Genomic DNA, 26,722 nt, shown 5'->3' on the forward strand with positions numbered 1-26,722 from the left:
CACAGCAATATCCTCAGGAGGTGCTTGTCACCCACAGGGGTGTAAATCTGAAAACACCACACATCCACCCAGAGAGGTGAAAGAGTGAGCACCACACACCCATGACATCTCACCTCCACATCCCGGCCTACAGGAAGCCCATCAAGGCCCCATTAGCTCCTATATACACAGGCTGTCAGGGTCTGACTTGCAGAACCAATGCAGGCGCCTGGCAGTTGGTAGAGAGCCACGCAAAGATTAGAGCTCCTGTCTGGAGTCCAGTGCTGGCAGCGAGCGGACTCGGGTAAACTCTGAAATTAAAGCCCTGCTGTTCCTTTTTGATGATGCCTATTCTGGAATGCCACTTACTCACATCTGACTGCCTCACCCCTTCCCCCTAGCTGCAACCGGCTCGCAGTCACAATATCCGATCTTAAAGTAGTGTCTCGCCACCCCTGCTCCCTAAATACAACAGCAGCCTCGGCCCCACCTTAGAGAACAAGACGAGATTCTTTGTGATATTATATATAATATTTATACAATCTATGACTTTTAGGTGAGCCGCACCAATACTTCATAGACAAAAGTTGCAGTTTAGCTCTTTTTAAAATTGCTGCTCATTTGTAATCTCGTACTTAATAAGGTCCTTTAAGTTGTTCATTGACACGCAATGTCCGGTTTGTATAGCATTACTCCATAGGGACATAAACAAAACATTCCAGTCTCCTCTAACCATTCCAAGCTTCGAATCGGGTAAACTATGAAAAAATGTGCAGATAAATGCAACAGCAAACCAACCCTATCCCTTCCAGCCTCCTGAGCAATTCCCAAGCTAAGCAGCTAGAAATTACTTTAAACAGAAACAGCGCTAATTGATCCCTTTGCCGAATGATGAAGTGGCCAGGCAGCCAGAAGATAGCTGTGGGTGCCCTAGTGTGAATTACGTGAAAGAGGCACAAAGTGTACGTGAAAAATGTGCATGTGAGAGTGATAGTGGTATTTCTTTTTGGGGCCAAAACACAAATAATAGAGCATGCATTGTTTACATTCTGCTGTTTAAATTAGTTTCAAGCTCAACAGAACAATTTTTCAATGCTAAACTACCCCTTGTTTTTGGACAAAGTCAATCTCATTTTAACTCCATCAGTCGCCATGAGCCCTGGAGCCAGGAGGTTCTCCAAGCAGCTTGCCTGTGAGTGTAGTATTCATTTGATGTTGCCTTGTGTTGGCGGGGAAGCAGTGTGGATGGAAACTGAAGCGTGGCACAGTCCGGGCTTTTGTAATGAAGTCGCAAATTTAAAATATCTGAGTGTTCACACACAAGGCCTGTCTGATAATCCTTCAACTGCTTGATTTATATCTACAGTTAATACACGAATGGAGATGCTAGAGCCAGGGGTCCTACAGTGGACCAATTTGCGCTAGAAACACAAACATAGATAACCTGAAGGAAATTTTGTTCATACTGTGTCACTGGGTTCTGCCTAAAACTTGTACTGCAGCTGCAGACAAGTGCTGTAACCTGCACTTTTTCATTTGCAGATTCTGCAAAAAGAAAAACATGCCGGTTTACATATGCGGAAAAGCACTGGCACTGGCAATTTACTCTGGGAACCCAAAAATTGGGAGGTCAGTTGTGGCAGAGGAAAGGGGCTGTGGAGTCACGAGGCGCTGAGCCTGAAAAAGCAGAGTTGAGAGTTAACTTATACATTTATTTGCTGCAAAGAAATTGGTGAAGAGGACACACAATAGTAAATCTGTTCCAGATTACTTAATAGCGACTTGTTGGAGTACTACCTACTACTCTCTTACCTGTGACCTGCAGTCTCCTTGGCACTGGCTCCATTAAATCGCTGGCAAATAATGTGTTTTGGTGGGCTCCCAGCCCAGGCCAGAAGCATCAGCCTGCAATGCAAACGACAAATCAAAAGGAATAATTTATCGCCTGCTTCTGCTGGGTTTTCATTTCAGTGCGTGTGAGTTGTTAACAGAAAGCAGCTACACACTTTTTAATTACTTTGACAATGTTGCATTAAGTTTATTGTCGAGAACGGAACTTTCCAGGACCCAGCCTGCCTTGCCCGCAGCTCACCCATCAGCCCGCCCTCAACCGTAATAATTTAATAATGCAAAAGAAAATGCTCCTTGAAAGGCAGGCGTGCACTACTGACATCACTAATGTGATGCAGTCATCATGCCTGGACATGGGTGGGCTATCCCTTGAAGACATACCAGACAAGACATGAATCTGAACGGAAGGCGGACGACACAGGACAGGTAGGTACATTTCTTTTTAATAATTATTGGGCTCATCTAACTGGGGAGAAAAAAGCTGAAAAAAGAGATAAGAAGGAAATGCACGGTTCTGAGATTTTAACTTTTTAGCACTGAGCGACATATGAGCACATTCGAATTCAAAGCTTGAGAAGTCCTGTAAATGTTGTAGAGGATGCAGTTACAAGTGCAAATCACTGTCCCATACTCTATACGTGTGTCCTTACCTATCGGATCCAAAGATCAATTTACTAAGGCTTTGCTTTTTAAAACTGTGGGTATGACCTATGAAGGAGACGATTACTGCCTGCCTCATAGGTGAAGACAATAGCTGATTTGCAGAGTTTATCGATGGTGATCTTGGCGATTTGGAAAAGGCAATTGTTAAAATCCATGCCAGAGACTGTAGGGAGGGAAGCTCAAAGGAGTAATCTCTGACGTCCTCCGAAATCTTTGAGCAGAATGTGTGAATCGGAATGCACTTTGATGCGCAGGAGTGCATCGTGAGAGTGGTTTTGTGCATTGAAACGATTTTAATTATAATTGCACACAGTTGTGTTTGTAAAATATATATATTTTTTTAATGAAATCATGTAGTTAGTCATTACCCTTGCATCAAAGCAGCATTTCTTATTGCGCAGGAACATTTGATAATACTTATAAAATCACCTGGATGTTGATTTTTGTGCTGTTGATGCTTTTAATTAATCAATTAATCAATTCTTTATGAATAATTTGATAGGTAGTGAATAGTTGGTGGAATATTATTATTATCATTAAGATTGTTATTATTTTTGTATAGGAGGCTACTGCCACTTTTTTTGCCTTGTAGGAATTAGCCGCATGAGTGTAGCTGTACGTATAACTGAGTTTGAGTGTGTATGGATGGAAGGTGACCTAGAGAGGAACATTTTTGGTGAGGACCATGCGGTCCTGAGTGGTGCTAAGTGGTGCACATCAGCGCTCCAATCATGCATGCATGCTTCTGAAAGAAGTGATGGTAGTAGAGCAGTGGACGAATTCACACCTTCATCTTTGCATTAATATGATTTCATTACAAGACCGGAGGCTAACATTATGCATTATCCTTTTAATGCAGTCAGAAGCAGCCACACTACATCATAAATAAAACAATTCTAACATGGAATGACCATAAGCTAAGAAAGGCATGTGCAACAAACAGACTGCCTCTTTTAAATGCGGCTCACAAGCAGATAAGTTCTCCTTACTTCTCTTACATTCAATGTTATTTTGGCGAAATGTAATGTTTTGTATCTTTGCTTTTCATGTGGAGATGCCCTCTTCCTTATTACTTGTTTTCTTACAGACTGTTGGCTCTATCTAGTACTTTTATTCGTTTTTTCTTGTTATGGGGATTGTTTTACCTCACCCTTCCCCCCACCCCCCTCCCTCCCTCTGATTTCCAATCTCTGGTCATCGGAGAAATAAAAGCTATGCTACTCACTTCGCGTTCCCTAATCAAACACAACACAGAAATGGCTGTGATGATGGAAAGTCATTGACTTGATTTAGTATTTGTAACTGAAACCTGGGCCAATAATGCATCTGACCCAGACCTATTACAAGCATTTCCCACAGGTTTCCAGATTACCAGAGCAGATAGAACTAAGCAAAAGAGGTGGTGGACTAGCCATCATTGCTAAAGATGGAATATCTATAATAGCATCCTCATCAGACACTTCACAGGACTGCAAACTGCTTTCTTTTCAGATACAACTTAGTCCTAATGACTCCTGGAATGGCCTACTAATCTACTGTCCACCCAAAACTCAGGCCTCTCTGGTGGATAAACTCACCCCTTATCTGGAAGCTAGCATCAACTATGCAGATTATACCGTACGCGGCGATTTTAATCATCACTTAGAGAAAGTTTTGGACTCTAAGAACACTGAACTCTTCGATACCATGTCAGGCCTGGGGATGGAACAATTGGTCAAAGAGAGTACCCATGTCGCAGGACATACTCTAGATGGCCTTTTTACCTCCAACCCTAACATCAAAATACTGGAGGTTTTATCAGTGGTGTGGTCAGATCATAGGGCCATTATATTTACCATCAAGGCCTTACCTCAGTGCAAGAAAGGGACCAACTTGTCAGTGACACACCCCTACCGAGATTGAACACAAATTGACTCTGACTTCCTCCAGTCCTCACTACTGACAAATAAGCTAAACTTACAGTTCAAAACCAATCTGGCAGTTCAGAACATAACCTCTTGGATCACCAAGGCTACTAACATTACAGCACCTCTAAAAAACACTTTTTCAAGAAGGAATTAACCTTCCGAACCATGGTTTTCAGATACATTAAGGAAACAAAAACAACTCTGTAGGAGAACAGAAAAACAATGGAGACAAAATTATAATAAAGATTTGAAAAAGGAGTATGCACAGGTACTAGCCACCGGTAAAAAAATAAATAACAGAGGAAAAAAGTAATTATTACACCACTAAAATTCTGGCTTCTAAAAATTTGAGTAAAGAACTCTTTGCCACCGTCAGAAAATTAGCAAAACTGCTGACCAAAATTAAATCAGATAACAACCCAGAATTTTGCAACGTGCTGGGCCAGGCTTTTGCAGATAAGGTGGAGCTGGTCTACAGAACCTTTTCCAATCTCCCTAATCAACCACTCCCTCGGAGGAGTGACCCTGTTTCAAGCTCACCTGGTTTCTCTTTTTCCCGCCCTACCAGAGAATAGATCACTGAAACCATAATAGGCACAAAATCTGGGGCACCTTCTGATCTGTGCCCCCCAAACATTTTTCATCTTTTTCCAGAAATTCTCAGTGAACAACTAAATAAACTAGTCTCTGAGATTATACTCCATGGGAAGTTTCCTGAAGCCTGGAAGATAGCATCGGTATTACCTTTGCTGAAAAAATCCCATCTGGACCCAGTGGACCCCAATAATTACCAGCCAATGTCTAGAACTCAATTTCGCTCTAAGGTTCTGGAGAAATTGCTTAAGACCCAGCTTTCTGCTTTCATGTCCTCCAATAATCTGCTTGATCACTCGCAATTCGAGTTTAGAGAGGGCCACGGAACTGAAACTGCCTTAATCACTGCAAGTGAGGAGTTTAGGAAGACATTGGACGAAGGCGGGAAGGCCACCTTGATATTGTTAGATCTGTCGGCGGTCTTCGACACCGTCAACCATAAAATCTTAATCACTAGACTGTCTGATATGGGCATTCAAGAACCTGCCACAACTCTTTTAAATCTTATCTCACTGAGAGATCTTTTAGAGTCAAATTAAACGAATCCAGCTCTCACACTTTCAATCTGCAATGCGGAGTACTGCAGGGCTCGTCCTTGAGCCCTACGTTGTTTAATATTTATGTGACCCCTCTGGCCGCTCTGATAAGTCAGTTTGGGTTCTCTGTAGTGTCATATGCAGACAACACGCAGGTAGTCGTGTCAGTAACCAATAATGAGGAGGAGACTGCTGATCGCTTTAACAACTGCATGCTCCATGTTAACTCTTTGATGCAATCTAACTGTCTTAAACTTAACGGCAGTAAGACCGAAGTACTGTTGCTGGGTGCCAACCCCCTAGCATAGTCTTTGAAATGGTGGCCTTCAGAGCTGTGTGAATGTCCTACACCTGTCTCAAAGGGAAAAAATCTTGGGATTACTTTTGACTGTAGGCTGACTTTCGACAGCCACATCAACTGCCTTACTTCCAGTTTCTAGGCCATCCTCAAAATGATTAGGAAGATTCGCACCTTCATTCCCGCTGAGGCGCTAAAAACAGTGGTGACTGCCCTTGCCATTTCCAGTTTGGATTATGGCAATGCACTTTACGTGGGGATCCAACCTCAATTCTTGAAAAAGCTACAACGTCTACAGAATGCAGCAGAAAGACTGATTCTGGATATCCCTAAACACGAGTCAGTCTCCCAGCAGCTAGCTGCATTGCTCTGGCTATCGGTTAAGAAAAGAATTGTTTTTAAATCATTGTGCATTACATTCAAAGCACTCCAGGGGAAGGGTACCTCGTACTTGACGTTGCACATAAAATATTATGTGCCGTCTAGGAACCTTAGATCTGCACAACAAAAAATGTTGCAAATCCCTAGGTTCAAACAAGCACAATGGGGAGGTAGGAGCTTCTTGCTGAGATCTGCCAAATCCTGGAACCTTCTTCCATGAACAATTAAAAACAGCTCAGATCTGAAAGCATTCAGGAAGGCAGTAAAACATGCCTATTTCAATCTGACCTCTAATGTTACTTGCATTTTAGCCTTACATGTCTCTGAGTCCTTAGCACCAAGACGCCTCCGGGCATTCCTTGCGCTCTATACATTTAAAAATCAAATCAAATCAAATCAAATCAGCCTCCCCGCCCCCCTCCCCCACCTGGGTTTACCCTTATTTGCAAAATCTCGGGCGGGCCGGCATCTCCACACCTTCCCATGCTCTTGTGTGTGATTCAAGCGGTCTTCAACCGGATTTGAAAGCACTTCGTGGCCTCTGTTCGAGTGTCCTCTTTTCTGACTGAGGATGCCTTAAATTGCCTCTATGTCCGCATCGCTCCCACCTCGAGCTTCGGACCTCGCCACCACTCGCAGAAGCAGAGAAATGCCCCATGGCAAAGACGACGCCACTGACTCGCGTTTCCAAGGTGCATTCCTCTAACTCAACACAGCATCAGCTGCTCGAGCACTCGTGTCAGTTGCTCGGCACTGACTAATGCTGCGCATTCACCGATCTCTTCTCTTTTGCCGGTTTATTTTATTTTAATACCTTCGAGTGCCAAAAACAAAAAAAACGGGGAGATAATCTAATTTATTTTTATTGTGACTTATTTTAATATTGCCCCAAAAAAAAAAGAGGGGAGAAATTATCTAACCTATTTATGTCATATCTACCCTGATACTGATACTTTATTCCTGGCAAGTTTTTTTTTTTTTTTTTGTATGTTCTTATATAGCGCTCGATCACCGGAGAGGTATCTCGGCGCTTGCCTTGGGAACCCGTCCTGGCTTTTCCCTGTGAGATAGCCCCTACAGGGCATCCCCAAGGTGAAAGCCAGGCATCCCGCCGCAGGGGGAGGGGGCGTTGTGGAGATTAAGCAAGCTTAATGCCCAGAGTTGCAGAGTGTGAACCCATGATTAGGTCAGGCACCGAAGCGAGAATTGTCGAGTCCGTGGACATTTGAGCTCAAGACCCTGCCGCGTTGGGAATTGAACCCTGGTCCCGGGTCTGACCTCTGCTTCAGGGTCTGCCTGCTCTAACCAGTGAGCCACACTTCTCCAAGTCAAGTTTGCTAATTTGACTTGCCGAATTTCCATATTGTCAGCCCTTCACCACTAATTACTATTCTTTCTGGCTGTCACTACTAATTACCATATTTTCAGAGCAATCATGTCAGATTTTGAATCTGATGACGCTGCTCAAAGTAAAGAATCTTTTAAAAATGTTATTTAGAAGGAAATTAGGTCTGTTATGATGGATACACTTAAAGAGGTTATGTCCTCTAAAAGACCCCTTTCCCTTGATCAGTGCGACCTCAGTGAAAAGCTCACTACCCATAATATTTCTCATGGGAAAAGAGCTAAAACATCTAATCACTCTGAGCCTTTGAGGAGCACTATCAGAGGTCCTAGCACCTCAAATTTATTGGGAGTCATTAGCACCTCAAGTGTTCAAGGAGGTCCTTGCACCTCAATTTCTACTCGTGTCCCTAGCGGCACAATCTATTCTAGTGTCTCACACGGCACAAATATTACCGCTGCCCTTCGAGGTGCAAATAAGATGGTTGTCCCTAGCGGAACAATTTTTGAAAGTGCTCATAATACTCCAGAGACCGATTCTGAAGATGAAGGGAACTTTCCTAACCCTAATGATGAGTTTGTCTTCGGCCTGGACGAAGAGGATCTAGACTTTGATAGCCAACCTGACGAGCAATTTTCTTGCTCCTCCAAAGATGTTATTCTCAACCCCCTGGGTGAAGAGATGTTTTCCCCCCTCAATATCTCCCACCCCTGAAGCTCACAATGGTTTCCACAGGAACATGTGGCCAAGTTTATTCAGAGATGGCTCAGAAATTCTCTGGAAAAGGAGACTCGTAGTACCCTGAGGTCTGAATGCCCTAGACCGGCAATTCAAGATAAAGTCTGCCAAACCCCCAACCAGACCCTGATTTGATCAAGTTCCTGTTTAAGTTGGGTAGAGAACTGAGAAAAGGTTTGGAGAGGTTTTTTAAGGGCTGCCAGGATCGCCTTCTAGACATCCTGGGTCCCTTGAGCAGAATCTTAGATTTGTCTGAAGAATGTCATATCAATGACACTCCCCTTGATGTTGACCTTATCAGAGGCTGGAGTCAAAGAGCCTTAGTACTCTTAGGTAATGTTAATTCTAGCCTCAATATTGAAAGACGTAGAACCCTACTTATAAACGTTAATCCAAAATTGGGCGACATGGCTGAGAGAGAATCATCCATTAACCCTAAAGGCCTACTTTTCGGTGAAGACATGATTAAATGTATTGGCAAATATGTTTCTACCTTCACTGCCCTTGATAAGGCAAAATCTAATATGAAGCGAGTTTCCAACCCAAACCTTTTTGGACTGGCCGGAACAAGGGGCCTTTCTTCCGGCCGAGGTAATCAGAGACCCTTTTCAAGATACAGAGGCTCTGGAAGAGGCTTCTACACATCCAACCAATTTTACCCTCAAAGAGGAAGATACTCACGCTATAGAGGTTCCAGATCCCACGGATTCTCAAACAACACCACCACCAATACTCAAAGTAAGTACTCCTCTCCCTTATTCATCTTCCCCTCCAAAGGTAGGGGGCAGACTTCAGTTCTTTTGTCACATATGGGAAACTCTAACTCCAGATCCTTGGGTTTTGGAAACCGTTCGTGGTTTCAAGATAGATTTTATCAATGTTCCAACACAAACTTCCCTTCCGAAAGCTCTACCTCTTTCAGAAGATCAACAAAAAATTGTAGAGGAAGAGATTTCCTCCATGCTCCAGAAAGGTGCACTCTTAGACGTTCCCTGGAGTTTAAGCAGGTTTGTAAGCACACTCTTTCTAGTTCAAAAAAAGGAAAAAGGTTGGAGACCAGTCGTAAATCTACGAGAATTAAACAAATACCTGGTCTACAGACATTTCAAAATGGAGGGAATCCACCACCTGAGAGACCTTCTTCTAGAAGGAGACTGGTTGGTGAAACTTGATCTGAAAGATACCTACTTCACCATTCCGATGGCCAAGGAACATCAAACTTTTCTTCAGTTCACTTAGAACAATCATCTTTTTCAATTTCAGGCCTTTCCTTTGGGACTTTCCTCTGCCCCTTGGTGCTTCACCAAGATTATGAGAACTATCACCACTCTTCTGAGAGAAAGAGGTATTCGCCTAAACGTGTATGTCAACAACATCCTCATTATGTCCCAACACCATTCGCAGATCTTGTTATATCTGAAAACCTCAATGGACCTCATAGAGAACCTAGGCTTCATTATAAATTGGGAGAAATCTATCCTTACCCCCTCCAGATTCCAGCATCCTCAGTTTTACCGCAGATACCTCACAATCTCTTCCTTTACTTCCCCCGAAAAAAATTGCGAAAATTCGGCAGGAGATAAGATTTGTCTTAAAACAAGATTCTCTTTTCCTGAGAGAGTTAGCCAGAGTCCTAGGACTACTCTCTTCTTCCATTCAAGCCATCTTCTCTGGTCCTCTCAAGAGGATAAAAGGGAAAGCTCTCAGATCTCTCCTTTGGTACAGAGATTTCGTAACATTGGATCACGAAGCGAGGTCGGAACTATCCTGGTGGCTGGAGAATTTGGACGCCTGGAATGGGAGAGCAATCTTTGACTCTACTCCAGAGTTTGTTCTGGAATCAGATGTGAGCCTTCATGGTTGGGGCGCTCGCTTTCTCAACCAGAACACTGGTGGTGTGTGGTCTCTCTCAGAGACCTCATATCATATAAACTATTTAGAACTCACAGCAGGCCTCTATGCTCCAATGAGCTTCAGACACTCTCTTCAAGGGAGATCTGTTATCCTGAAGATAGACAACATATCTGCCATCACTTACATCAATTGCCTGGGCGGAACAAAATCAGCAGACCTCTCTAACTTAGCCAAGAAACCTTGAATGTTTTGCCTGGAACACAAGATCTCCCTGAAAGCGGAGTATCTTCCGGGAAAGTCAAATGTTTCTGCAGATTGGAACTCAAAGCTCCTTTTAGATTTCAGCGATTGGAAATTCGATCCTTGTATTTTCAACACCCTAAATTTCTCTGGATGTGGATCTTTTCGCGAGCAGATTAACCTTCCAGTTAGAAAAATACTTCAGTTAGATACCGGATCCGGGCGCTCTTGCAGTGAAAGCCTTTCTCCAATCCTGGTCAGACCTTCGGGGTTATGCCTTTCCCCCATTCGCAATGATCCAGAGAGTTCTTCAGAAGGTCAGACAAGACCAATGCTCCCTGGTTCTGATAACTCCATTTTGGTTTTCCCAAGCCTGGTTCCCAACAACTCTGGAACTGGCCTGTCAAATCCCTTTCTTAATTCCTGCTGTCCAAGGTCTGGTTACAAACGCAGACGGGGAAGATCACCATCTAATTCTTTCGGGGAATTTGAATCTTCTTGCTTGGAAAGTGTCAGGAGATCCAATGAATTGTCTGGCCTTTCTTCATCAGCTGCAACTCTCCTCTGAGAATCATGGGCTCCAGGAACACATTATAGGTACAACAACATTTGGAGAAAATGGTTTTGTTGGTGTGTGGAGAGGAACTTGGTTCGCGGGGAGGCTCCTGTCGTAAATGTAGTTAATTTTCTAGTTGAACAATTTGATAATGGCCTTTATTATAGATCTATTAATTGTTATAGATCAGCTATCTCTGCCGGTCAATCCCTTGTCAACGGTAAGACGGTAGGTAACAATTTTATTATTTGTAGAGTCATGAAAAGCATTAGACTAAAGAGACCACCTAGGCCTAAATACCAGTCCATGTGGGATGTTAAAACTATTCTTGATTTTTTTTATCTCCTGGCCGGATAATTCCCTTCTTAATAGGAAATGTCCTTCTATTAAATTAGCACCTCTCTTATGCCTTATTTCTTTACGTAAGAGTCTCTGAAATCAAATGTCTTGATATTTCTTATAGGTCTTATGATATATTTGGTGTTAAATTCAAAATAGTTAGAAGAACTAAGACTGTGTCAGATTTTATTTTCTATCCTCGCTTTGATATGTGTAAAAAGCATAGTGTTTCGAACTATATGTTGGAATACGATAATAGAAGGAAAGACCTTCGCTTTCCTGGCGCTAATCAACTACTTATTTCTTTTGTTAAACCTTTCAAGCCCATTTATTCTTCTTCTATTGCAAGATGGGTTAAGTGTGCTATGAACCTGGCTGGTGTTGACTTATCAAAATTTCAAGCACACTCTATTAGAGGCGCTATGGCCAGTAAATCCTTCTGGTCTGGCGCTAAATTGGACGGTATCCTCAAAGCTGCAGATTGGTCCAACGCATCCACATTTGCTCAACATTATTGCAAACCTATAAACACATGTCTGATGTTGTCCTTCACGGCTACCAACATTCATAATGTAGCTTCCGGTCTTGTAATGAATTTGCGATTCTCCTTTTAACATGACCAGATAATCTGGATTTCATTAAAGATAGGGAGGCTAACATTATCCCTCCCGTCCCTCCGTTGGACGGTCTATTCTTTGCATAGTATTGATTGTGATTTTATCATTCTGATTGTTATTTTTTCTACTATGCTTTGTTGTTATATTTGATATTATTTCATTCTTTTCACTCCCTTTCTCCATTCCTTTCAGATAATTAGTCTTAATGGACTCCTCTATATCGGACCCTTTGAGATTCTTCACTCAAGATCAACTTCAGTGTTTTTCATTATGGATCTTTTCTCATGATCTTCTTTGTCCAGAACTTGGGAACCTTTTTTGGATCTTTGCTTATTCTTCAGAATTTAAAAGAGGCAGTCTGTTTGTTGCACATGCCTTTCATAGCTTATGTTCATTCCATTTTAGAATTGTTTTATTTATGATATAGTGGGGCTGCTTGTGACTGCATTAAAAGGATAATGCATAATGTTAACCTCCGTGTCTTTAATGAAATCCAGATTCTCTGGTCATGTTAATAGGAGAATCGGAATTCTCAACTATGGCCATAACCAAACCTAGATATTGCTGTATGTCCTAAAGAGCCTGGCTAGTCTCGAGGCTCTCCTACCTCGATGGATAGGTGGCTCTCACCGAGGCCTGAATCTCAAGGTCTAGATGATAAAGACAAGTGTGAGTGAACTTACAATATTTGAAATCTCTTACGTGTACAGTTGGATTTTGGGCTGAAAGGGCGCAAAATGTCCAGGATGCACGGCCACATAGCCATTTTTTAACTGTCCATCACCCCCAGGCAAACCCTGGCATTGAGGGACAGTGAAATGTTAATTGCTCCCCCACACCATGGAAGATGACTGTAATGGTGCAGGCAGCAATACATTTTCTATCTAAAACAACCTCCTATTTCAGGATTTTCTTTATAAAAATAAAAAAAACACCTTCTTGGTGCAGGGCTATGGCATGCTGATGCAGCCATGCTTCAAACATCAAAAGTCATTGTCAGGAACCGATCTGATGGTGGTTCCCGCCAATGCATTATTAATGACTGCGGTCATTTTTAAATTTGGCGAACGGCTCCGTGGGGATGGAGTAATTTATTCCATCCCCCTGGCGGACCGACGTGCCACCCGACAAATAATATATGAGGCCCTTTTATCCTGTATATATGTCCTGTAATGTGAGGTATACAAAACCTGATCTGCACCTGCAAAGGAAATCAAGCAGACATAGGGCCTAGGTTTCTCATTAATTAATATCACTGAACCTGTCTGTTAGATGAAAAATGGTGATTGAGAGGTTTTCTGAGCCCTGGTGTATTCTACTGCATTTCAGCTCTAGTAGGGAAAAGGGCACTAGTTCATATTCAATGTCAGAGCTTGGACCCTAATTTGAGAACCTAGACCTGGAGTTATGGGCATATAAATATAGCCTTATAGCTCGCCATAGCAGGTTATACCAGTCTTTAAAGGCCCGCTGCAGTGTTAAAGACCCAATTATTTAATTCTTTTCACTCCCTTTCTCCATTCCTTTCAGATAATTAGTCTTAATGGACTCTTCTATTTCGGACCCTTTGAGATCCTTCACTCAAGATCAACTTCAGAATGTGAGGGCCCTTTAACAAGGGAGCAGGACTTTAATGCTGGTATAACCCAACTATGGAAGGCCATAAGTCTATTAGAACATTCCATCACTAGAGGGCAGAATGTTCTAACAAAAAAAACAAAGGCCTCACAGAGCCTGAGGAGATTGAAATCCCCTCTGACTCGGGGGATCATTTGTTCACAGCAACAGCTGTGAATGACAACTTTGGAAATGTTGGTCCTCCGGACTTCTACCGGCCATTAGAAGCTCGGAGCACTCCATTGTTTTAATGGAGCTCCCAACATTCCAATGTTCTAACAAGTGAGGGTTGAACGGTGGGCCATTGATCTACAAAGGTTGGATTTGAGGAAATAAGGTTCTTGATCTCCTGATTCAGGCAGGCAGATGTCATTGATCCACAATCACGCTGGCTTGTGGATCCTAGATGAGCGCAGATCAAGCTGTGTTTAAGCTGAACGTTTCCAGAGGAATAATTTCTAATCCTAGGCTAGGATTCATGTTTGATGTAGCAGTGGAAAGGTTTGTTCCAGGTTCTGAAGAAGTCAGACCTGATGCCTAATTCTGACTCTGAGCTGTACGACTGTAAGATGAATGTCATAGGCTTATGACATTATAGGAAGTTATTGTTGATATGAGGCAATATCACTGGAACCTATTGATCAATTTAGGTATGCCATTATAACAAAATGAATATATGGATGAATTAATGAATGAATTAAATCATATATCAATTGTTCTAAATGTCTTGCAGTGCATGCTAGAATCAGACAGGTTTTGATGGCTCATTGGGAGATCAGGTAGTTGATTACTTCCTGAACATCATTTATGGGATTTGCGAAATGTATGGGTAATAATTTGCAGCACACATTTTCGATTGTGATTAGATGGATTGTGAATGGACGGATGGTAACATAAGGTGAGTGGTTAGTGAATGATAATGATAAATGTTCAACGATAGATAGTGAATGAGTATGACATTGAAGGGTTGTGGGATGGGGACTGGGTGGTAAATGAATGGTTAACAGGCAATGCGGACTGATTCGTGAACAGGGCAAAAAGGATGCAGCATGTCTGGATCGCACATCCCACAGGCATTAGAAAGTCCACATTTTTTGCCCTTTCAGCCCTGGCCTTTCTGCTAATACTGCCTCCACGTGCACTATGTGCTAGTAATAGATTAACTGAACCCATGTGCACTGGGAACAACAGGGACCGCATCAAACTCACACCAAGAAGCAAAGGAGGAGGGGTGACTCAGAGGGGAAGCTCCATGCTGCGTCACTGAATCAACTAGTTCAGATGTACAAATGCAAAAGTCCTGTCTGCTAGCAGTCACGTATGGGGTATCAAATCAGGAAATCCTAGTTCTAATTGTGGTTTCCTGGTTTAGTTAAGTTTTTTGATCCTGGGCAAATCCCTTCCTTCTCCATGCTTCTGTTTCTTCACCGTGAACTAATAGAAAGGCTTAGCAATAGACTGATTAGGTAATAGATTGAAAACCTTGAAATGTTGAGACAGAAACTAACGGTGGGCGGCCAGCTACGCTCCGTGCACGGAGTGTGCGTAGTGCCGCCTACTCCGCATTTTGCGGAGCTGGCGGAGCCAGGCGGCACTACGCACGCTCCGCAGACGGAGCGTAGCTGGCCGCCACCCGCCTCCCTCCCGCCCTCCCTAAATACTTTGAAATAAAGGAATAAAATAATTTAAAAAGCACTTACCTTGCCGCCGCTGCCCGCCGCGTCCCCGGGGCTCACTATCTTCCGTCTTCCGTCCGCTTTACTAATGCGCATGCGCGGGCGGCCGCGCATGCGCATTTTCACGAGAAAATGCGCATGCGCGGCCGCCCGCGCATGCGCATTAGTAAAGAAGACGGAAGATCGCGAGCCCCAGGGACGCGGCGGGCAGCGGCGGCAAGGTAAGTGCTTTTTAAATTATTTTATTCCTTTATTTCAAAGTATTTAGGGAGGGCGGGAGGGAGGCGGGTGGCGGGGCTGGCGGCCAGTGGTGTTTGCGGAGTGGGGCTACGCGGAGTGCGGAGGTGGGCGTAGTTTCTCGCCCACTTCGCGTAGCTCCGCGAAGCCCCACTCCGCGAACTCCGCCCAGGGTTAACAGAAACCACCACTGTAAAAACTGCAAAATAAATATCCTCTGTTTGCTTTAGTGAATAAAGATTAGAAAACAATCTGTACAGTTTTACATTGCCATGCACGTAGCTTTTTTGTTTCTATTCTTTCACTGAATTAGCAACGTCTATAGTCCACGGTTTCACCCAATTAGATATACAGCTTGGTCTTTTATAAGATGAGGATACTGGCTATGTTATAAAGAAAAAAAGACTTCTAGAAAAAAATATATGTTATAATATTTGCTGCAGAATCTGTGTAGCCCTCACAAGGAGAGAGATATCTGAGCGCCACTCAAGCACTTAAAACTGTGTCAAAACTCACAACAAATCTCTGTGCTCCTACAGTTAAATGGTAGCGGTGTCATGTGACTGATGGTCAGATTACTAAAGAGCATGTTTTAGCTCCTTCAAATTCTAAATCATTAACATTGGTGTGGTGCGTATGGTTAGAGTAAAGACTGAGGGGCGTATTTGATCTTTGGCAGATACGTTAGTCTGATGAGTTGCATCCACCCCCACTTAGGCCTGACTACAAGAACATCTGATAAATACCGATGCCACGGGATATCTTATTTATCAGGTGGGATAAATAGCACCTATTACGAGTTGTTGGGGAATAACATGCAGATGTTGGTGTTTAAAGCATCACAGTCTGAATAAAACGGGAAATAATGTGCATATATCCTGTGTTAAATTTTAGCAAGTTTGATCTGCTAAAATTTAACGAAGCTTGAGGTATATAACATATGATAATTATTGGATGCAATAAATCCCCGCAAGGTCATAATCAGGCTCTTAGAGTATGGAGTTTGGCAGGCAAAACTCAATCACACCTCGGTTGCCTCTGTTGCATTTTTCCTTCCTCCGTCGATGGAGCCATATGTCAAACATGACTAAAGGAGGAAGCACAGCCATAACTCTGCCAACCGCATTTACATTTGGCTTTCCAACGACGTAACCTTGGCGGATCACCCTCCACACCTGAGATGGTGGAAAAAAAGTATAAATAGCCTAAACCACAGAAGCGCAAACACACACTGACTCCACAAACATGTTGCTGTTGCAATGTGTGGACCAGTATGTTGCAATGCTATAGAAGGAGCAACAAAATACACCCAAAATAGGACGTAAAACATATTGTGCATGTTTTGAGTGTTAATGGCAAAAGGTTTTCAAAAAAATATATTTTTTTTATTTAACTAAACATACCAAGTAGATACAAAACAGTAGAGTACATTTTCATGATCAAATTGACACAAAAGCTCCAAAGATATAAGGGGAGCCAGAGAAATTGCTGTTGCAAAGTATTAGTTGAATGTAGTAAAAAAACAACACGATTGCTAATGGAAGTTTATATTGGGATCAAACCGGGACCTATGCATGATTTCAGGGTGACTACGATGGAGCGCTGGTCGGATACAAAAATCAGATTTGAGCATGTTCTCCGGTGATCTGTAAGTCAAAATATTTTTAAAGTCCTATTTTCTTCAGAGGTGTTCAAAAACTTCTACTTACACCCAGCCAAGGGTTTCAGGACCTGAAGAATAGCACTTTGGGGTTAGGACTCACTGCAGCAGATCACACCAGCAGGATCCAGGTCATGTCCAGTTGGTACTGGTCAGTTTGCTACTTTAGGGAAAAGCCCTTTTCAGGTTGTTGGGACCCTGTTCCCGCACAGGAGGCCACACAACTGATCCTTAGAGTCCACTTCTTTGTCCTGGGTACAAGGTGGGAATCGAGAAAAGCTACAGTTCTTCAGAGCTACTCTCAGATCAAAGACAGCTGGTACAGTCTTCTTTCTGTTCTTATTCAGGTCCAGCAAGTGTTCTGAGGAGTGTGCCTTAAGGTGCCATATTTAATGCTAATACCAGCTACTGGATGGTGTTGACTCATGGCTCCTCCATAACCATCTTGTAAAAGTTCACAGGGGTAACCTTATCCAATGTTTGCATAACTTCCTGTTTGCCCAACTGCAAACAATCCCAAAGTGTATCTCAGTCATGATGAAACTGAAGATGACAAGACCCTGTGTCTCATGCCCAAGGGGGGTGTCCCCATTCAGAGATGTGGTCAGGGAAAGGAGCACTCCCCTCTTCTCTGATCTCTCTCTTCTTGGTGTGGAGGTTGTCGACATCCCTCTCGGTTTGGTGCCTGCTTGACCAGAGGAACAAAAGGGGGCCTTCCCCGGTTCTCACTTTAGATTTGCCTATAAAAGTGAAGGCCTCTTTTGAAGTTATCAGAGGTGCATGTGTCCACCGTAAATGATCTCTCTAACAGAGAAAGAAAACAACCTCTCCAGAGTAAGATACAGATCTCCTCACACCCAGGCCATTGTCTATACACTGTGAGCTATTTTTTAGGCCTCAGGAAATCTTTTCAGAAACTGATCAACTGCTTTAGGGCCACTACAAATTATCATCTAAGAGGAAAAGATAAATGTATTAAAAAGACTCTTCTGTAATATTTATTTATATTCACAATACACCATTTACTTGGCCTTGTAATAACTATCAAAAATAGTGTCAGAATCAATTCTTCTAGGTGGTCCCCAACTGGGCACTCTTTAATTTATAAATAATATTGCTCGCCAGGGTTTCTCTAGGGTACAGCTACAGCCTTGCAGAGTGGAATATTTTGAGTGCTAGTCACTGCGAGGACAATATAAATGTTCTTTGCATGTTGATACTATATACTCCATATGATTTAAACAACAATTGCCAATGGATTGTAGAGACCTTGTTATTTTTTCTTATAAAAAATCCCCAAAAATCTTTTTGGGGTTGACGTTTGCCTTAAGGGGCCGATTCCGATCCGGGAAAAAAATCCGCCGTACGATTCGTATTCGTAGCCTAATCCGTACGAATGGAAAAATGCCATCCGACCTGCGTAGTACGAACCATTTTCGCCTATTCGTACGGAATCCTTCGCCTCACAGTAAGCGGCATCAATACATACCAGACGTGTACCCCTCGCTCAAGCCCACGCGAGCCCCCCCGACCCGCCAACGGCCCGTACAAGTCGATCGCACACACAAGTACCGCACGTACCCCCCCAACCAAGTCGATCGCATACACAAGTACCGTACGTACCCCCCTAACCAAGCCGATCGCACGCACAAGTACCGAACGCACCCCCCCCACAACAAGCGTATGCGAGCCCCCCCACCCGCCAACGGCCCGCACAAGTCGATCGCACACACAAGTACCTCACGCACACCCCCCCAAAAAGCGTACGCGAGCTCCCCCACCCGCCAACGGCCCATACAAGTCGATCGCACACACAAGTACCGCACGTACCCGCCCAACCAAGTCGATCGCACACACAAGTACCGCACGTACCCCCCCCAACCAAGCCGATCGCACGCACAAGTACTGCACGCACCCCCGCCCCCACAACAAGCTTATGCGAGCCCCCCCACCCGCCAACAGCCCGTACAAGTCGATCGCACACACAAGTACCGCACACACACCCCCCCAACAAGCGTACGCGAGCCCCCCCACCCACCAACGGCCCGTACAAGTCGATTGCACACACAGGTACCGCACGCACACCCCCCCAACAAGTGTACGCGAGCCCCCTCACCCGCCAACGGCCCGTATAAGTCGATCGCACACACAAGTACCGCATGCACACCCCCCCCAACAAGCGTACGCGAGCCCCCCCACCCTCCAACGGCCCGTACAAGTCGATCGCACGCACAAGCACCGGACCAAGCAAACAAGTCGCACAACAACACTGAACATGTCTCCTGTGTACACACCATTGAGTAAGAATGTCCTGATCACAGCCAAACAGGCAAACAGAGGTCAACACTAACACCTACCCCATATATGACACACACAACCAATTCAAAATAAGCCACACCCACATTTCACCAATAAAAGGGTCCACACATACAACCCATCATCCTTTGCAACATACCCATTATTGCGAAGAAGCAGAGAGCACACCAACAATTGAAGCAACATACCTTCACATATACACCCTATCACATCTACACCCACACCACCCCCTTCACAATCAGAACCACAAACCCTCATCCATACACACCATCACCCCCTCAATCACATACACCTCACACCATGACCACACCCAAGAATCCAAAGTTCACCAACCCGGAGAATGAGATCCTTACAGATGAAATCATCAGAGTCGAGCCACAGCTGTTTGGCGCATTGGTCAGACAGACCAGCATGGCAGAAAAAGCACGCCTGTGGGAGAGGATCGTAGACCGGGTCAATGCTGTTGCACCCATCAGGTGCACCAGGGGGGAATGCCAGTCCAGGTGGTATGATCTGTGGAGGATGGTCAAGAAGAAGATGGACCAGGACTACGCCAATGCACCCAACACTGGAGGTGGTGGTCCCCGCAGACCTCCTGTATACCATCCCTGGGAGGAGAATGTCATGGCCCTGCTGTCACCAGTGGGAGTACATGGAATAGAAGGAGCCGTTGAGTCTGGTGAGTGTTCAATAAAAGCATGTTACAGGGGTGTACTCACAACAGTGCCCAGCAGCATGGGGTGGGTGGCTATGAGTCCCAGCATTACAAAACAAAATGGAGCGTGACGTAGGTGCGGCCGGTCTCCGTATTGCACTGGTGTTGTGCGGTGACCTCGCGTACCCCGTGGTCGTTGACGTATGTGCGGCCGGTCTCCGTATTGCACTGGTGTTGTGCGGTGACCTCGCGTACCCCGTGGTCGATGACGTAGGTGTGGCCGGTCTCCATATTGCACTGGTGTTGTGCGGTGACCTCGCGTACCCCGTGGATCGATGACGTAGGTGCGGCCGGTCTCCGTATTGCACTGGTGTTGTGCGGTGACCTCGCGTACCCCGTGGATCGATGACGTAGGTGCGGCCGGTCTCCGTATTGCACTGGTGTTGTGCGGTGACCTGCCGTACCCGGTGTTGTGCGGTGACCTGCCGTACCCCGTGGTCGGTGACGTAGGTGCGGCCAGTCTCCGTATTACACTGGTGATATGCGGTAATGTGTGGCGCAACATGCCCAGACATTACATTCATGCAATGGAGATGTGCGTGGGTTGCAACACGTACAGGTATGTAGGACTTCGTTGTACTCACCTTCTGCGCTGTCTTCGGTTTCTAAGTACGAGGTGGTGGGCGTACAGGATAGGGATGAGACGAACGATGGCGTCCATGTCCTACTTGTCGTGTACCGGGGTGCGGGTCGTGCCGGAGTGTTGTTTTACGGTAGTTTTGAGCTCTCGTAGAAAAAGAGCCGTACGGAGTGTGTAGAACACGGATCGTACTTCCTGGTTTGGGAGACGCGGTCTATTTACGTTCGGACATAGCGTGGAGCGTCAGCAGACTGCAAATCGTATGGACTTTCGATTTGTAAGGCGTTTTTTACGTGGCGTACGGAGTGACGCATTCGCTTTTGATCGAACTTGCAGAATCGTACGGAAACGCCTTCAGGTACAATTCGTACGGGGAAATACGCTCCGATCCGCTAATCGGACCACCTTTTACCGGATCGGAATCGAGCCCTTAAAGTTTCAGATTTTTATATAGATGCTACACACTGTAGTATTGTATATCATTAGCAAATAGATAATACAACTTTTCATAACATTTCTTCTAAATATAAACTCTCTTAACCCTTTCCATGCGGCCGCGATTCCCCTGGTGTGCTGTAAACAACACGAACAGGGGCAGGCCGTGACGAACCCCAGCCGTCATCAGCACACGAGGACCGTAGTGCATGACGGCTGGGGTTCGTCATCAGCATGGAAGGGGTTAAACATCTTGACTAACCATTTTGGAATGTTTGATGGTTATGTCACATCTCACAATGGTAATGCTTGTTTACGTCAGTTATTATTAATAATATTAATAATAATATTCATCATCATCATCATAACCACCACCATCATTATTTATTTATGCAATTTGTTAAGCGCACAAATACCCTTGGGTGTCTCGGCGCTGTAATCATTATTATAATAATAATAACAATAATAATAATAATAATTCAACAATGACAAAATTGAAGCAATAAAAAACATAGATTAAATATTACTGAAAAGTGGGAGACTTAAAGTACCCAATTGTAGTGTCCAAACGGAGTTTGGCCTTGTGGCTCAAGCCATAGTTCTTGCCTCCTATTCCAGTGTTCCATTATACTCCCTGTAGAGTGCAACCAGCCTCTACTATACATTGTTACAGCCTCACACGCCGAGAGCCTGGTGCAGCCGAGGCTATAAATAAATGAGCAAGTGGTCGCTTGTGGCCACTGCTGGAAAGTAATTTGGTGTGTACAACTGTGCCGTTTCTTGTAGCCAGGGCAAGCGAGCGTTAAGGCCAAGAGCCGGAGGACTGTCACTGTATTATACGAACACAACAGCCAGGTGATTGTCAGCAGCTGCCCCAGCAAAGGCTGCTGCATGTACACTCCATTGGAAGTTGGGAGGAAGTGACAGCAGCACTCCCCGGAGTTCAGGAGATGCCCGGCGGCCTACCTGGTGATGTGTGATCTCCCCTGCAGACTGCCCATTTTGACGGCTGAGGGTCCCCTGTCTGCGTGAGTAACCTTTGGCTACCGGACTTTGGCTGCAAAGGAGATGTGGAGGTGCACTATACTCAATACGCCACAGCACCACCATCGGACATTGGCAAGCACCACACCCTGCATGGTAAGTGAGGCCAAGATAAGAAACCGGCTGTAAGTGCACAGCTGACATCAGCAGACTGTAGGATGGTGCATCAGTGTGGCCGATTCCTCTGCCTGGGAGCACCCAATTGGGCTGTGTCTGTGCACGCAGAGTAAGGCCCTTCATCCTATGCTCCTGAGTGCAATACCAGGCACTTGACTGGAGCATGTTAAAAAAAGATAACAAAATCAAAGAACAATTAGGAGAAAGTGGAGAGAATCAGGGCCCAAGCTAGGAGTGCGCCCTTCAGCACAAGAGCCAGTGAATAAACATGGGAACACACACACAAAATGAAATAAAAGATGAACCATGAGTATATAAAGCAGTAGCAATAAGAGGGTACAGAAGACAAGCAAGTAAAAATTAGCTCAGACCCTCATTTATTCTAATACATTGACCGATCAGTGCCAAGACGAAGCGCAGCAAGGTCCTGCTCCATATGCACATGCCTCAGTGGTGCTGCTACCTCCATTCAGCAAATTGTCTGACCCCCACGGAGGCTAGGTGTGGGCGGAAAATCCGTTTCGCTCGCGGATTTTGCGGATTTTCGGGAAATTCGCAATCCGCGAGATTCGCGAATCTCCCGCAAAATCCGCAAATCCGCGAGCAGCGGATTTTGCTCGCACTGCTCGCACTGTTCGCGTGAGTTCGCGGCTTCCCAGTACAACTTCGCGCCCCGCGAATAAGTGCAAAATTGCAGAAATACGATCTAATCAAAACTGAAACTACTTACCAGGTTCAAAAGTTCAGGCTCATCATTAGTAGCCATTTCCTGTAGTGCTTGCTGAGGGGCCCCTCCAGAGTTCAGTTGCCAGTTGCAACTATTATGTGACCCTGCTCTGAACCTCAGAATAGTTACACATATGCCACAAAGGTCCTGAATTACAGCTAAGGGAGACAAGCAGGAGCCAGGCTGGCAGTTCAAATCCATTAATCAGCCCCTAATTCATTATTGTCAGCTGGGGCAGGGCAGGTGTTGTAACTAATTTTGCAACAATGAAAGCACTTAGCAAGTGCAAAAGTTCACTAATCAGGAAGCACTAAGGAAGCAGGTGCCAGCTAAAAAAATATTCTGTGACACATTAATCAGCCCCAAATTAATTCAGGTCACTTGAGGCAGGGAAGGTGTGCTTGCGTTGCCACAATAATGTACACTGACTGGACAACCAGAGGGTGCTGTGATGAAACAGAGGGTGGCATGGGTGGGCCAGAGGGTGGCATGAGTAGTCAGAGAGTGGCAGTGGTGACAGAGAGTGGCAGTGATAAAGAAGAGTGTCCCAAACAGGCTGGACACGTAGAAACAACAAGTTCGCGAAACTTGCGACCCGACAGGTAAGTTCGCAATTTGCGACATTGTACAAAACCCTCGCGAACTGGCAGAAACCCGCGCAAACACAAAAAAAAAATCCGCAAATTCGCGAGAATTCGCGGATTTTGCGGATTGCGAGTTCGCAAATCCGCAAAATTCGCGAACGCGAGATTCGCAAAATTCGCCCATGCTTAACGGAGGCACCATGATAGAGCATGTGGATTGGACACCTGCAGCACTACTTCCGCACCACACATGAGACCGACGGCGCTGTGAAAAGATCACTTCTAGTGCGCACAAAGGGTGCGGAGCTCTATGAACTGTGCGACACTTTGCCAAACACAGGAGACAATGCAGATTTTGATGCTGAGGTAACTGCACTGAATAGACATTTTGACCCTCAGCTCAACCCTGACTATGAGTGTTTCAAGCTATACCAGGTTCCGCAAGTAGACAAAGAGTCAGTCAACATGTTTCCGTACGCCTGAGAAAGCTGGCGAGCATGTGCATAAACATGAATCAACAGAAATTTGCACCCAAATAATACAGGCATGTAAGCATCAGTGCTCCTAATTGGATGACATAATGGTGCTAGCCAGGTCTCATGAGCTATCCAAGAGCAGGGATGATGACATTGAGTTAGCTCTGACTAAAGGCATGGCCCTCGGAGGACCTCCAAAAGGCCCAAAAGTGAAGGAGGAGTATGTTGACGCAATTCAAAGATGACCAATGCTTTCCCGTCTGGCGGGCACAACCAAACAACCAAGTGACAGATGCAGAAGATGTGGCATGAAGCACACCACCCCAAATGTCTGGGTGGCACATGTTCAGTCTGTTAAACCGAATCATTTAATTAAAATGTGCAGGATCTCAAAGTAAGGTACTCAAAGAAGACTATGGCTAACCTACGCTAACTGTCTCTTAATGAACAGGACACCGATGAATCTGTGGGTGTCAGTGGACAAGGTGAGCAGATGGATGAAGATGGCATCTTTGTGATATCATTTGCCTGAAGGGAAAGCAAAAAGAAGAGACCACCCCCCACGTGCAAAGTCAGAATAGGAGGCACAATCATTGAAGTGCTGATCAACACCGGTGCGTCAGTAAATATGATGGACTCAGTGAGTTTCAACCAAATCAAGTCACAACTCAGCTGGCTCCCTACCAAATCACAAATCTATATTTATGGAATTACAGCATCCATACCCCCGAAGGGCATCATCGAGGTAGATGTGGTGAATGAAGACTGATCGACAAGAGCAAAGTTCCATGTCACAGTGGGCAACACCAGCACCTTGCTTGGGTGTCACATTGTGGAGGACCTAGAGCTCGTGTTCTTCGCAAAGTAAGTGCATCAGTCGCATGACACCATGATCATGGAAGTATTTCCCCAGCTGTTTACAGGACTCTGTATACTAAAGGGGAAGGAAGTCTGCCTGCACATCTACAATACAGTAAAGTCCATCACTCTGCAGTATTGGCGAGTCCCCTTCTATTTGCGGAAAAAATGGAAAAGGAACTATGGGACCTTCAGCAGAAAGGTATTATTGAAACCAACAAAACCATCAAGAGGGAGCACCATATCCGGCAGACCATAGACGACAATATGGCGGACCTAATTAGCACTCAATGGTTTTCAAAGTTAGACCTTAATGCAGGCTCCCACCACAGGAGCTCGAGCCGGTGAGTTGATACATCACATCATTTTCCAAGCACATTAGGCTCTAAAGGTATTGAAGACTCAATTTCAGCATCTCATCAGCCCCAAGGGTGGTTCAAAACACCATCAAGAAAACCCTATCTGGGCTGATTGGGGTGCCTGATATAAGTGATGATATCCTGATCTTTTCAGAGAGCATGGAAGAGCACCAAGTATGGCTCAGAGCCAACCTGCTTATACTACCAGAACTCCATAGAGTATTTCGAATGCATATTCTCCCAGGTTGGCCTGCGAGTGTATCCAAAGAAGGTTGAGGCCATCAGAAGTGCATCCATACCCCAGAGCTGAGGAGTTTCCTCAGTATGGCAACATACTTTGGGATATTCATCCAGAATCTGGCCACCCTATCGGAGCTGGTACGGACACTTATGAAAGCGGATGTCCCATAGGAGTTGGACAAAAAGCTTGCAAATCATTCCAACAAGTCAAAAGGTCCATCCTCGATGATGCCACCATGGCGAATTTCAGCCAACACAATACTGAACTGGTTGTTAATGATAGCCCTGTGGGGCTGGTCTTTGTATGACATTGTTCTGCATTCTGTCCATCACCTGTTGTTTTTTGCATTTGTCACACCGAGTGAGACGGGTATGCTCAGACGTGAGTCCCGTGCTCTCCATGCCACTGGAATCAAGCGATCCAGGCTGATGAGGGCTGAAAGCCTGAAACCGGTCCTTGGATGCTTGTTTCCAGTCCAGGGAGGACCTGGCTTGTCAGTTCGGGCTGGACTGTTTCCATGGGGCACAGGGTCAAGACTGATTTGCATATGGTTGGGGTCAAACTGGAATGGCATGGTGAACAAAAAAACGATGGATCTAGGCCCAGATCTCTGTACTTGGGTGAATGTATGACATTGTTCTGCATTCTGTCCATCACCTGTTGTTTTTTGCATTTGTTCTTGATAATATGGCCCTAAAATACTTCCACATACTACGTTAAAATCGTTAATAATCGATAAACGTACAAATGTAAATGTATAAGCAGACTACCAGTCATGGGCTGCTGAAAGAATTTATTCAACAAAATGATTATTACAATGCACAAAAGGGGGAAACTAATTAATCACACTTCAAGCTCTTTGGTCCCAGTTTTCAGATTTGACTCTTCCATACACTATATCCAAAAACCTAATTAGTTCTAGATAAAATCATTGGATTGTGCAGAAAAGCATGCAGAGGTAGCTTCCTATGTAGTTCGCAATGAGAACTTATTTTCTATGACTATCATGCACACAAGGCCAAAGACATAAGATATGCTTTTAGTTTTCCTTAGGATAATTACAAAGCCTACATTTAAAATTAAGGTACATAGAGTTCCAGGAGCCTATAAATTGTTTCAGAGAGATGTAAAATAAAGGGAATCATAAACATTTATGTTTTGATTTAATATCGGTATTAGCGT

Source organism: Lissotriton vulgaris, chromosome 1_1, assembly GCF_964263255.1.
Source record: "Lissotriton vulgaris chromosome 1_1, aLisVul1.2, whole genome shotgun sequence".
NCBI classification, from domain to species: domain Eukaryota; kingdom Metazoa; phylum Chordata; class Amphibia; order Caudata; family Salamandridae; genus Lissotriton; species Lissotriton vulgaris.